We start from the raw sequence: 12,120 nt of genomic DNA, 5'->3' as shown, positions 1-12,120 counted from the left end.
GTTTTTTTTTTTTTTTTTTTTTTTTTTCTTCTGGAAAACAATCCCTTTTGGACTACCTGAAGGACCACTCTCATTTAGCTGGTGCCAGTCAAAATTCTCAAGATTTATAAGGGAATAAGTGATCAGTTATGTGGCTTCCCCTAACCCTGACATTTTTGGTAGAATATTTTCAAATAATATAGAAAAGTAGAAAGAATAGTACAATAGGCAGACCTTCTACCCTCGAATTATATAGTTATTAATACTTGGCCATATCTGTGTTTTTTCTCTCTCTTATAAATAATGTTAAATACAATGTAGAAGTCATTATGTTTATCAAATTTCAGAAATCCTAATACTCTACTAACAAGTATTTCAGCATGCCTCTACAAAAACCAAAGATATTCTCCTAGAAATGATAATGTCATAATCATTTAATAAAACTAATGATAATATCCTCATTATTATAGTCTAATAGTTCATATTAAAATTTCCCCTTCCATCCCCCAAATATCTTTTTTTAAATAGCTGTCTCTCTCTTTTTCTGTTTGTCAAATCAGGACAAGTCAAGAGCTAGCTGATCAATCAGATTTTAAAAAATAGATTACAACTTGTATCTATTTAAACCACTTAACAATACTGTTACACATGATATATTACAATATAAAAGAGAATCAGGAGACTTGAAGCCAAGTGAAAGTAGGATGTGGGTAGATGCAAGGAGAGATGGGAAGTAACACTGACAATGAAATGTAAGCCCCTACAGGAAGATGTGATACCAGAGTCCCAGCATCCATAACTGGAAATAATACAACTGCAAAACTGGTCTAAGAATAGAATCATTCACAAATACATATTCCATGAAAGTGGCACCAAGGTTACATGTGTAACTGTTTCTCACTTTATTGTCAAGCATCTGAATCTTTCTGAATGAGGACAGACATTTTTATAGCACTTTGTTTAGCATTGGACATCTGAAGTGGCACGTAATACAAAAAAGGAGACTGTTGGCTATAAATTGTGTTTTGCAAAGCAAAAGCTGCATAATAATGAATATCGAGGTTTTTTTTTTTTTTTTCCTTTCCTATTTTCATTTTTCTTCTTTGCTCAAGGAAAAAAAAATCATTCTGGGAATGCATTAGAAGTCAATGACAAAGTAATAGAAAATGCTGACATGTAGAAATCCCTTCACAGCAAATGAATCTAATTTCTCATGTTCTTAGCCAGTTTTAACCTTAGGCTGGGTCTGGACAGGAGAGCTTCTAGGGGCCCATTCTACCTGCAAGCACCTTTGGAGTAGAGAAGGTACATAGCTGTGAAAGAAGTCCCCATAACAATTATTTTATTCAGTTTCCTCATTTGGAAATCCTGTCTCAGAGACGTAAAATGGCAAGGTCACCTCAGCACTTGGGGTAGAGTATCGCTAAGAAACTGCTGACTTATTACGCAGTTCAGTTTTTGGATTCCATTCCTGAAGGCTAGAATTGGGACTTCAGAGTTGCGGAGAGTAGTTGATAAGGTAAGTTCAAACCTAGAGCCCTTTACATAAAGGAACCTGTCAAAACAAACCAACAAGCCAAAAAACCCAGAGTACGGACCTACATTTTGAAAACAGAATCACAGTGATGCCACCTTGGAACTCACAAGTACAGAAACACAAACCAGATCAAAGAGTTGGTCCTGGCCTTCTCTGTCACCTCAGAGACACCAACACAAATGTCTCTTAGAGCCAAGGCCCCCCTAGGAGACAAACAGAACTGCTAAAGTACCTTGAAGCAGGCAAATGTCTTGATGAAGATGAAAATTAATATCCAGTCATATCTGATGGGGAATTGAGGACGTTCCCCTATTGAATTCAAAGGAGTTGGGAACTGAGGCACAGACTCTCTTGACCTGGGAGAGACAAGAAAAGGTGTTGAAAGTATCTAACAGATTAGAAAACCAAATCTTTCAGTCTGATGAATGTTTTCAAACCACCATGAACTATAATTCATTAAATACCTACCAAAAATCATTCATTTACTAAAATCCACTGATTTTACACACAAAAGGCCATTCATACCATGAAAATCTTTCACCTAAATTACCATACCTAAGTTCCTATTTCCTACTGCATCACAAATCAAAACCAACAAATTAAGATATAGGACAGTGCCTCAATATTGATAAAGAGTTCTAAGTGAGAGCAGGCAGCATTATACATTTGAGTAACTCTTGTGGTCATCACAGTACTACAACATAATACATAATTTATGTTCTTTCTTTCTTTCTTTCTAACACTTTTTTTTTTAAAGATTTTTTATTTATTTATTTGTCAGAGAGAAAGTGAGTGAGCACAGGCAGACAGAGTGGCAGGCAGAGGCAGAGAGAGAAGCAGGCTCCCTTCTGAGCAAAGAGCCCGATGTGGGACTTGATCCCAGGACGCTGGGATCATGACCTGAGCCGAATGCAGCCGCTCAACCAACTGAGCCATCCAGGCGTCCCTATGTTCTTTATTTAAAAACAATTTTTATGGTGGTAAAACTTTTCTTACACTGCCAGACATGGAATACAAATGTAAATATCAATGAGTTGTGGTATTTGTATAAATCCATACAACCAGCACCACAATCAAGTTAGGGGAATAGCTGATGGGTAAACTTTGCCTTGATTCCTATCACCTCAGATTAGTTTAGCCTGTTCATGAACTTCATATGAAAAAATCACATGTATCTATTCTGGTTCTTGTCTGGCTTCGTTTTTCCAGCATAATTTGTTTGATGTTCATGAACACTGTTGTAGGTATCAGCAGCTCACTCTTTGCAATGTTGAGTAATACTCCATTGTGTGAAAATGCCAGGATATGCTTTTTGCATCTCCTGTTTATGGGTATTTTAATTGTTTTTGGGTTCTGGCTATGATGAGAAAAGCCTCGAATCCATTCATAAGAAAGAAGTGTTGTTAAGTTAATGAGCTAAGTGTCCATCTCAATAAATTAGAAAAAGAATAGCAACATAACCAAAATAAACTCAAGCAAGCTAAATGATAAAATTAATAGCAGTTATATGAAATAGAGAGACATCATAATAAAAAAGACTGAATTAGCAAAATAGAAGTTGGATGTGTGCAAAGACATAATTGACAAATACCAAGGGGAAAAAAGAAGGCATAAAAATAGATATCAGTACTGAGAAAATCACCACAGATGCTGCTGACTATTAAACAAAGGAGATATTATGGGGAAAAAAACCAACATTTTTAGAAATCCAGTTAAAATGGACAAATTTCTAGAAAAATAAACTATAGTGGAACAAAGAGTAGTTCTATGAATAGTCCTATGACCATTAAAACAACTGACTCAGTAATTAAAAACATTAATCCAAAGAAAACTGTCTAGATGGTTTTACAAGTAGTTTCTAAAAAAGATTTAAGAAAGGGTTCCAATCATACACATGTTCTTCAGAATATAGAAAAAGATGGAGTACTTCTTAACCTATTATGTAAGTCTTACATGACCTTGATACCAAAATTAGGGAGACTATAAAAGAAGGAAATTATAGGAAAATTATATGAATGAAAATTTATATGCAAAAATTGCAGGAGCACTTAGCAAGCTGAATGCAGCAGGACAAAACTTGATACATATCATCACCAATGTGGGTTTAACAAGGGAGCTAAGTGTGGTTTAACATTAGATAAGCAATCATTTATATTAACAGGTTATAGGAGAAAAATAAAACATAACTTAATAAAAGAAGAAAATGTTTTAAATACAACTTAACATTCAGTCATGCAGTCATGCTTTAAATACACAAGAAACTAGGAATAGAAGGGAAGAATGAGAATTAACATAGTCTGATAAAAGCTACCTAAAAAAAAAAGAGTCAACTCTAACTCTTGGTAAAATGTGGAAAGCTTTCCCCTTGAGCTTGAGGTTAAGAAAAATATGTCCACTATCACTTTTGTGTCTAGGGAGACCCTAACCGATACATATGGCAATACATTAATGGGTAGATGATAAATAGATGGGTGATAGATAGACAGATAAACAGATATAGATATACAGACAAACAGAGAAATGTTATAAAATTGGATTTCTGGGGGTGCCTGGTTGGCTCAGTTGTTAAGCATCTGCCTTTGGCTCAGGTCATGGTCCCAGGGTCCTGGCATCAAGCCCCGCACCCAGCTCCCTGCTCTGTGGGGAGTCTGTTTCTCCCTCTCCTGCTTCCCCTGCTTGTTTTCCCTCTCTTGCTGTGTCTCTGTGTCAAATAAATAAATAAAATATTTTTTAAAAAATTCGATTTTTGGGGGAAGAGAAGATTGTCATTATTCACAAATGATATTCACAGATGATACAATGTCATAGGTAGAAAATCCAAAAGAATCATGGATAAACTATTGGAATCAATACAATAATGTGGCATGATTGATGGATATAAACTCAAAATACAAAATTCAACTTTATTTTTAAATATCAATGAAAATATTTAGAAAAATAAAATTAAATAACTGTCTAGCTATACATACATATATTATTTTGATAGATCAAAAATTCAGTTACCTAGGAATAAGTCTAATGAAACATTTATGAGGCCATTAATAAGAATACCTAAAAATGAGATACATTAGCAAAAACCTAGATAAATGGAGAAATATTATATGATCACAGATTAGAAGACTAATGCTATCCCTGTGTTAATTTTATTCAAATTCAGTGTAATCTCCAAAATTCTGATGTAACTTTATTTTTGACACATGAAAGACTAATTTTGAAATTTGCATGAAAACTGTAAAGGGCCAAAACACGGTAAGAGAATAATGTGAAAATACTTGATGTATAGAAGTTAAGATAGTGTGTTATCGTTGTACAGACAAATCATATAGCATGACTGGTAAAAAAGCATGCATATATGAACTTTTGATTTTTGACAAAGTGAAATGGTAGAAGAACAGCACTTTCAATAAATATTGCTAGGGAAATTAAATATTTATATATGAAAAAATAAAATTCAGAAACTCCATTTGTATTTCACATCAATAAAAAAAGCACTTTCTTATAGATTATAGACCTAACCATGTAAACTAAAACAATGAAGCTTTTAGAGAACAACATAAGTCTTTTAGAAAATAATGTAAGAGATCCTCATGATTTCAGGATGGACAAATAGCTTTAAAAAGATACCCAAATTACTAAACATATTTAAAAAATCAAGAAATTTGACTACATGAAAGTTAGGAACTTTAGCCTACCAAAAGACACCTTTAAGAGAGTAAATGTTAAACCACAGAAAGTCAAGGAATATCTGTTTATACATACAACTTGCAAAAGACTCACCCAAAATCCAGAAAGAATGTGTACAAATCAATAAGACAGAGGTGAGCAAAACAGTAGAAAATGGGCAAAAGATTTCAACAAGTGTTCAACAAAAGAAAAGATCTAAATGATCAATAAATATATGAAATGCTGTTCCAATTAAATAATAACAATGGAAATGCAATTTAAATAATGATGAGATACCACTGTTCGCTATCCAGTTTAGATAAAACGAAGAAATGTGAAAATACCAAAGTTGACTGGAATATGTTACAATGGGAGGCTCATACACTGTTAGTAAGAGTAGAAACTGCTATAATCTCTTCGGAAAAACATTTTTCATATCTAACCAGCAAATCAGCAATTTCACCCAAGAAATACATACTAGAATAACATATATGCATGCATATCAGGTACATAAATGAAAATGTTTATTAAGAACAGTTTTTTAATAGACAGAACTTGGAAATATGTTCTCCAGTGGTATTATGTACAAATTAATTGTTGATATATTCATATGATGGAGAACTATATAGCAATGAAAAGAATTGAGTACATTTATATACAACAATAAGAAAAAGTCAAAAATCATGATGCAGACTAAAAGAAATTAGGCACAAATAAATCCTTAATCTCTGAATACTTTTTTTAAGAAGATTTTATGTTTTTATTTAAAAAAGAAAAAGTGAGAGACAGAGCATGATTGGAGGAGAAGGGGCTAAGGGAGAGGGAGAAGCAGACTCCCTGCTGATCAGAGAGTCCAATGCAGGGCTCAATCCCAGGACCCTGGGATCACAACCTGAGCCAAAGGCAGTCGCTTAACCAACTGAGCCACCTAGGAGCCCCAACTCTGAAACTTTTATTAAATACTAAAGAAACTGATAAATAATAACAGGGTGTTTTTTTTTTAATGCATAACTGAGTGGTCAAAATAAAACAATAACAGTAAGGAAGTGATTACTATACAAGTCAGAATAGAAATTCCTTTCAGAAGGTTTGCTGGCATGGCTCTATGTCCTGAATGGCAGGGAAAGAAGCTTGTTAGAAAAGACTATGTTTATGATATTTTATTGAACTATACATTTGTATTTTGTGCATTCTATAAATGTTTTATTTCACAACAAAAGGGAATGACTAAAAATATCGGAAATATATAGTATGCTATCGTATGAGATATTCTCATTCAAATAATTAACAGAGAAAGGCTGCTTCTTTTTTCCAGAACCATTTATCTCATAGCATTATCTTCCTTAATGATAGGAGATAAATGAGGTTCCTCTTTGTTCCATTTTCAGATACACTATATATTATTGTAGATGTTGTGGAAAGAGAAAGGTTTTCATTATTTCTTGGCTTTTATTTGAAAGTTAAGTTGCACATAAAGTAGCCAAGAGACATTTGCAAACTGATCTCAAAAGGTAGGTCATGATTCAGACCCTTGCAGCCTTGATGGCGTGTCTTTAATTAACAAAGCAGAGGCTCTAATGGAGAGGCCTCTGAGTGCCACTGCAGTTAATGGTCTGTTAGCATTTCATTTTAAAGGCCTGGGGATAGAGGGCTTAACCCTGGAAAGGGGCCTTGGAAAACAAATTAGAAAACACCAAATGATTAGGCTCCTTAAAAATAGTTCCATGTAAACCCAAAAAAAAAAGAAAAAAAAAAAAGAAAGAAAGAAAAAAAAAGGCAAGAGAAGCTAAAGGTCTTCATTTACTTGTTTTTCACCTAGAAGTATAGCATCATATCTAATATCATGTTCCCCCCTAATATGGTCAGTTCTTCTTAAAAATAAAATCTCTAAGACAAATCAGTTTCTGGTAATGTGTAGTTGTTTCAACACCTGATAATAATAAACTCCTCTATACGAATGATAGTTAATTCCTTTTGAAGATTCTTATCATCTTTTTGATCAAATACAAAAGGGAAGGGTAAACTGAAACACAAATGTAATTTGTGTTTCAGTTTACCCTTCCTTTTCAATTTTAGAGAATTATTTTTGTGGGCACAAAAAAAAAAACCCTAAAGGTCAGAAAGCCATGATTCCAAGTGTGGAATAGCCAACAGCTAAGGCACTTTTTCCAATGGCGTGTAATCAATCATCCAAGAAGAAAGCCTCACCAAAACAAAGATTATTTTGTTTCCTAGAGAAACATTTCTCTCATAAGTTTGCATGTATGTATGTGTTTAAGGAGTAAGTAGCAAGCCCACCAAAAAGCCATTCCTTTCCTTAAAATAAAAACAAGGAGGAGGGGCACCTGGGTGGCTTAGTCGTTGGGCATCTGCCTTTGGCTTGGGTCATGATCCTGGGTTCCTGGGATCCAGCCCCACATGGGGCTCTCTGCTTGGTGGGAAGCCTGCTTCTCCCTCTCCCACTCCCCCTGTTTGTGTTCCTTCCTCGCTGTGTCTCTGTCAAATAAATAAATAAAATCTTCAAAGACAAACAAACAAACAAGGAGGAGATGTGGTGTCCAAGAAAAAGAAAAGTGGTGATCCTGCAGCTACTAATATACACCTGAACATGTATTTAGAAATGGTACCATATACCTCTCGCCCCCCCCCCCCCCCCTTTTTAAAGATTTTATTTATTTTAGAGAGAGAGAACACAAGCAGGGGAAGCAGCAGAGGGAGAGGGAGAAGCAGGCTCCCCGCTGAGCAGGGAGGCCAATGCGGGGCTCAATCCCAGTATCCTGGGATCATGACCTGAACCAAAGGCAGAGGCTTAACGACTGGGCCACCCAGGTGCCCACCCCCCCTTTTTGTTTTTTACTTAGGCTCCACACCCAACATGGAGCCCAACACCAGGTCTGAACTCACTGAGACCAACCAAGACCCTGAAACCAAGACCCAGTTTGCCCAACACACTGGGGCCCCACCTCTTTCTCTTCTTTAATCAATTGATATCTAGATGAGCTAAAAAGCCTGAGAAAGACTGCCAACGAAGTCATTTTGACTGTTTAGAGGCAGAGGCTTCTCAGGCAGTATGTGTGACGGATAGGATCTGCAGCCACCGGGAGTAATCACTCGATAGTAAGATCTGGTTTCTTAACTTTGAATTTCTGGGTTTAGGCCACTTGTACTCCCCAGGTTTATTGCCTTTACAGCATTCATTGGTAGTCTTTTTGAATACCATAATTTGTCCCATTAGGCAAGGGTGAACCAAGAGAAATTTTGCTTTATGCTCTGCTTTCCATAATTTGATGTAATGATTGTAGTATTACTTTAAGGTGATACTCAGACATATAGTGAAAACTGCTTCATCCTGTTGCCTTTCCCTACATAAACATACTCTGTAGGCAATACCAGCAGATTCTATATTTGGTTTTGATAAGAAAGACAAATCCTTTTAAAGTGACTTTTTCTGGTTGCATGTTTCATACCTCACAATTATACCCACAGTGCCCTGAACATAGTGGGCACGGATATCTACTGGTTTGACGTCATTATGATGAGGGAACAGAAGGCAAGCCAAGGACAAAGCAGAAGCTGGCATGTCCACCCCTGCACCCCCATGACATGTGTGACGTTCCTCAGGCACTCCTGGCTACCCTAAAGGAAAAACAAATAGTTAACTTGTAGAGATCACAATCCTGCAAGACCTGAGTCTCCCTCACTTTACAAATGTCCTAGTGATGCACAAGGAAGAGGCTTTCTTATCAACAGCCTAACTTCCAGAGACCTATAGCTAAGTTTCTGAAGCCCTAACATCACTCTCCCCTCCATAAAATTGAGGGAGGCTGAGGCACAGAGAAATGTAAATAAAGTTAAATTTCTTCTAAACCTAAAGCTCATTGATAAGGACATGTGATAGTAGGAGTATGACGTTCCTCTATGAAGCTCTCAACTATCTTAGTGTTAATACCTTACTTAAAAGAAAAAAACAACCTTAACTTGACAAATAACAAAGCCTCTGGTATCCTGTATGTTTTATTTAATACAACGAAAGTTCTTTCAAACCCTCCCTTTTCCTTACCTCCCCTAACCCCAGAGTATATAATCAGCCACCCCTCACAACCCCGGGGCAGCATCTCTTCCTGCCCAGTGTTCCTGTCCCTGTGCTTTAACAAATCACCATTTTGCACTAAAGACATCTCAAGAATTCTTTCTTGGTCATTGGTTCTGGACTCCACCCCACTGAGCCTCACTTATATTCTAAAATTTCATAAATTAGACCCTTTTTTGATCCCAATCTAAATCTAAAGTGCAAGGTTTTGTGTGTGGTGGTGGTGGTAGTGGGGTTGTTATTTGGTTTTTTGCTTTTGTGTGGTTCCTCCCCTTACCCCTGCCGGATTGGTTCTTTAGATTTTCTTGAATCCAACATATTAATTTATCAATGATGTCATAAGATAAACTGGAGCCTCAAAAAGTGAAGACTACGGTACACAAATGCAGGAATAGAGAGCAAAACATTAACTTTTGTGGTTGTTCTTAATTTGTACTGTGGCTAGCTGGGGCAGAGGACACCATGTTGTGGGGAAAAGTGCTCTCGAGGGCTGACGGACAAATCTCTAGGCTGTGATCTGAAGCTTATGGTGAAACCCTTTATCATAGAGCACCATCACAACAGTGGGTGAAAAAAAAAGTTAAGAAAAAAAAAAGCACAGCAAGGGATGCATATTTACATATTTTAATGAAAACAAATTATCTCTCCTGAAAGTAATTAATTGTGAAATTATTTAATTATGTGGCAGTAGTAAGGGGGAAACAGTGTTTGAGGTTTTCAGTAAATTCCAGTTTATAAGTAAACAGTTATTTGAGTCTGGATTCTTTATTAAGTAATTTTTTATTGAAATCTCAGGATGTCAAGCTATTTTTTTTTCACTAGTACTATACCAAAATGCAGCAATTATGCAATTAGAAAGAAATTGCTTTTGTGGATTTCTTTCAGTTCTGAAATATATACATTTAGAAAGTGGTGGAGAAAGGAGATACAATAGAATACTTGAGAAAGATGGGCTTGACTTTGAAATATTTATTCAAGCAAAAACTCTCATTGATTGCTCTGTCAATTTCTCAGCATGCCTACATAAGAATAAACATAGAAATATAGAATCTAGTATCTGAAAGGAAACCTACAGATTATCTAATCCAGCTTCCTACACAATACTAGAAACTTTCCCACTACAACTCCATCAGTAGGTCACCAATTTTCACTCACACAAAATGTGTGGCTCCGAATTCACTTGTAGTAGTTGTAGGATAGCTCTACTGGATACATTCTCTTTAAAATTTTGTCCATCAGATTAATTTTTGCTTTCTCACAGCACAGGATGTGTCTAATTACTATTCCACCTTTAGTCTATCAAATATTTGCACATGTTTATTTTTGCCTTTGCATTTTTTTTTTCCCCTGATTCAGGCTCAACATTCCTATTACACTCAAGAACCCCAGATACAGCATAACTTACTTACCAGTCACTGCTCTGGATGTTCTCACTTGAAAGAGCTTCAGTGTGTGAATGCATAGTTTCTCAAACTTGACAATATGTTCTAGAATAGAAGTGGCACCATCATCACCCCAGATCTGCTCCCAAAAGTCAACTACTCTCTTTCTTGTGTTCCTATAATATATTTAAGAGCTAATGAAGGATACTGATTAACCATAAGGAAACCACTACTCAAGTGATTTTATCAATGGTGTGACCATACACAAATTACTTGACCTCTCTGGGTCAGTCCCTTAGTAAAATGAGGGTAATTATAGTACCTACCTTTCATTGCATTGAAAATGTATTAAGTTACAATTTGTAAAATGCTTAGAACAATACCTGACACATAGCAATGTTTTGTAAGTGTCTATTGGTTCCCAAATTGTCCCCTGAACACAGAGGGCAAGGAGAGGCCAATGAAAGCAGGCAGAACAGACTGATACATGGAATATTAAATAGGAAAAAGAACTTACATATAAGGGTAATATGAGGTAGCCACAAGATGGGTGGATCTCTGCATTACTTGCCAGAATCTTAAAAGTGTGTATAGAGGCCTTAACTGGATTTAGTGTTTCATCCAGATGGTTCCAGCAACATTGTTCTTTCTCTCAAGGCTGCATCCTTGAAAATGGCTTCCATGTGGAAATGGTGGGTGAAATGTACATTCCAGGACAGGGGAGGCAGTTAGGAGCCTCCAAATACTCACAGCCAGCTCGTGAGTCAACTGGAGGTCCCATCACCTGATGACCTCCTCCAACAGTGTTCATTAAAGATATGGCTGAATCTAAGTCTTCATAGTTTTATTAAATTTCTTAAGTTTGCTTTGGGACAGTTTTTCTATCCTTTAATTTTTCATAAATATTTCATAAATAATTCATAAATATTTGTTTAGCAGAATGATCCCTTTTGTTGGCAGAAATACCATGCAGCACCACTACATAATAAATAAAAGAACTGCTCTGTGCACAACTGGGATAAAAGTCCAGACATCTAGCTGTAACTAAAATGAACTTCACTCCATACATGCCATGAAGACCAGAAAGCATCTCTGGTGATGTTGGATTATGAAAAAAGAATGGAGATATATTTTTTAACCTTTTGATCCTAACTTGTTTTCCAGTGTATGTGGTAACTGTTGCGTTCTCCATAAATTTCATAATCAGAAGGATTTCAATCTACCTGAATCACCAAAATATAAAGGAAGAGAGTAAGTTCAAAGTATTGGACATTGGCATCCCTGAAGTTTCCTTTCTTGTCCCTGAACCATTAACATTTGCATCTTTTGTAAATACATAATGAATTCTACTATCATCCAGTTCACCTTCCTGCATTTTTCCCCTAACAGTATTGCGACTTTGCCAAATTTCTGCAAGAAATCAAGATATATCCTATCTATAGCCTCCACCTAACCTGAATGGCTGTTAA

Source organism: Lontra canadensis, unplaced genomic scaffold (assembly GCF_010015895.1).
Source record: "Lontra canadensis isolate GAN:19392208 unplaced genomic scaffold, GSC_riverotter_1.0 scaffold17, whole genome shotgun sequence".
NCBI lineage: Eukaryota > Metazoa > Chordata > Mammalia > Carnivora > Mustelidae > Lontra > Lontra canadensis.
Note: the sequence above shows the minus strand (reverse complement) of the source record.